Source organism: Frankliniella occidentalis, unplaced genomic scaffold, assembly GCF_000697945.3.
Source record: "Frankliniella occidentalis isolate FOCC.00 unplaced genomic scaffold, Focc_3.1 Scaffold301, whole genome shotgun sequence".
NCBI lineage: Eukaryota > Metazoa > Arthropoda > Insecta > Thysanoptera > Thripidae > Frankliniella > Frankliniella occidentalis.
In genome coordinates this window covers 148956-151557 of record NW_026267427.1, presented here as the reverse complement: position 1 = coordinate 151557, position 2602 = coordinate 148956, and the positions used below count along the sequence as shown (strand labels likewise).

General features: G+C 41.8%; 1 long non-coding RNA gene across 1 annotated transcript; it reads left to right on the top strand.

Moving 5' to 3' along the window:
• Window positions 1-27: 27 nt before the first annotated feature.
• LOC113212933 (uncharacterized) lies at window positions 28-892 on the top strand. The gene is made up of 4 exons (XR_008011921.1): window positions 28-307; window positions 381-483; window positions 568-653; window positions 761-892. It is a non-coding gene; the product is annotated as an uncharacterized LOC113212933 (long non-coding RNA).
• Window positions 893-2602: the final 1710 nt, after the last annotated feature.

Sequence of the window (2602 nt, the reverse complement as noted above, 5' to 3'; positions counted from 1 at the left end):
TATATTTTCTAATGTTTCATTCCTCAAGCAAGTGACAAGAAATGTAAAATTTTGTTGACTAGCTAACTTGTTTTGGACAGTTTCACAGCAGTAAACACTGTTGGAACTTTATGGTTATTGATTTCCTTGTTTTAGTTTTCATTGTGATGTTATGGCTTTGATATGTTGATTGCAACCATTCTGAGGCATCTATTTCATTTTCTTTGGTTTTGTTTTGTTTGTTTAAAGGTGAGTATGGTGAATGCTTTCAGTAGCCCAGCAAAGTAGACCGCGAGCTATTTCGAGGGGATGGATGCTGATAACCATGGTAAATCTTTTGACCAATGCAATGACAAGTCTTTTGACTGTGTTGAGTAGTTTGTTCTCTCTTCTTTTTTTAGTTGTCAACTGTTGTACTGCCAGACTATGTAGAATTTCTAAGTTGGTGTGAACCAGAAGTAATAATACTGTAGCTTCACGACGTGGGCTGCATCAAGACATGCGGTAAGTTTGCTCATCAGACTGGTTAATTTGGTTAGTGCTGTTTGAGATATATGTATACATATTTATTCTATTTTGTTTGTTTAGATGAGTGGTTTCTTCAGAATACTGTTTAACTCAAGACATAGAATCAAATACATTGGTTCAAACCCTGTCCTAGCTCATCTGTAAAAGTAAAACATACCAAACTATGATTTCATCTGTTCTTCTTCTTGTAGCTTGAGCTACACTTTCAAAAAAATTGGAAAGTGATTTAAAAGTCTCCTTTCTCTGATTCCAGGACAGTAGCAGAAGCAAACCTCATTGTTATTTGTTTCCATGAAGATGGTGCAAGATAAATTTTAATCTGCTTGAAAACTTTTCTGTCAGCTAAGTAATTAAATAAACAAATCAGGCAAACTATGACTTCAAATTTGTGTTTGTTACTGTCATCCTTACTACTTTAGAAATGTAGTGTACCAGTAAACATTTTAGTTTTAGCCTTGAAAGATGTCCAACACCAAAAGTAAAGCGAGGCAGTTGCAGTCTTGAGTATCGTAAAATGGGTCAAAGCGAAAAGGATCTGAAATCCTATCATCACATACAGCTTTTGAATGTGTTTATAAGGAGAGGAGAGATAAATTTTAACTAGATAGAAATATAAAAGTGTGTTTAGTTTTAAGTTAAAAAAACAACAACTATGAAATTCAGCATAAGTAAATATATACATTGTACCAAAGTTTCCATAGAACTAGAACTTTTAACAACTTACATCTAGACAAATATTTTTTCTTTACCATACTACTATGGTACCACTAACTGTGTAGAAGTTCAACATTTGAGAATATTTATGTACTAGAAAGGCTGCAGAACCTCACACCAAAATTAACCAATATTATTTCATATGTAGAAGAGAAACTTTTTAACAAACTTACATCTAGATAACTATTTTTCTCTTTGCCAAATACTACTATATCGTTCTACTAAAATTGCTACAATTACAGGGGATGCTTCTGAGAATGAGCAACAGATATGAAACTTAAGGTAAGCAGTTGGAACATCTTAGTATTATAAACACGGGGTCTCGTGTTTTACTTTGTAGACAGTCCCTTGTGGCTGTCTGTTCCTGAAGGTAAACGTTTCCCGTTGCCGATTGCCGTTTCCGTTTTGATAAAGATTGCCGATTGATGTTCCACTTTTGATAAACACGATTGTTGATAAAGATCCGTCTTACTAGCATATTATATTTGAGGCTGTGGGGGAAGGCTTTCCGTCCGCTTTCCGTCCGCTTTCCGTCCGGCGTCCGGCGCGAGGGGTCCTCCACTCTCCAAGTGGGTGTACAACGAGTTGCGTGGGTATCCGCAAGTATTCGAGAGTATTAGCGAGTATCCGCGAGTATCCGCGAGTTTATGCGAGTAATGGCGAGTATCCGCGAGCATCCGCGAGTATTAGGCGAGTATTTGTCGAATTTTTCGCGAGTTTTCGCGAATTTTTTGCGAGTTGTCGCGAATTTTTTGCGAGTTGTCGCGAGTTGTCGCGAGTATCTTGCGAGTATTTTTCCTCGTGTACAAGGAGTTGGCGAGTGGGGGACCCCTCGGTCCGGCGTTCCATGCCAAGCACAGTCCACTGTCATCGCTCTGGAGTTGTAAACATTTACAGCCTTTGCTTCGCGCGCCTCGACTAGCGTAGGTCCATGTGTATCTCGTTGTGTGTCGTAGCGAGTTGCGCAGTTTGTTCATTCTAGTGCATTCTGTTTTCGGGTAGTGCGTGCCGAGGGCCGAGTCCCCCAGGTTCTCGCGTAGGGCGCACGGTGGCGGGACGTTTTCCCCGCCATCACCTCTCGTCACCGGGCGGCGATCGGCTGCTCCGCGCGCGCTGTTTGCCCCCCTATCGCAGCCCCATTGTCCGGGCCGCCGCCCCGCAGCCTCGCGCGTCTCCAAAAGGTAAAATCTGAACGCGTTGAATTGCAGCGATCGGAGTCACGCCAATCGACTGGAAATCTCAAGGAAACTTGAAAAACATTTAGAAACGTACTTGTGCGACGCTTCGTTCGGAAACTGCAGTGAATGATCTTTGAACACCGCCGCTGCGTGTGTGGCTTGGCCTTAGCGGCGTGCCGTCCACCAAACTCCGTGCCCCCCCC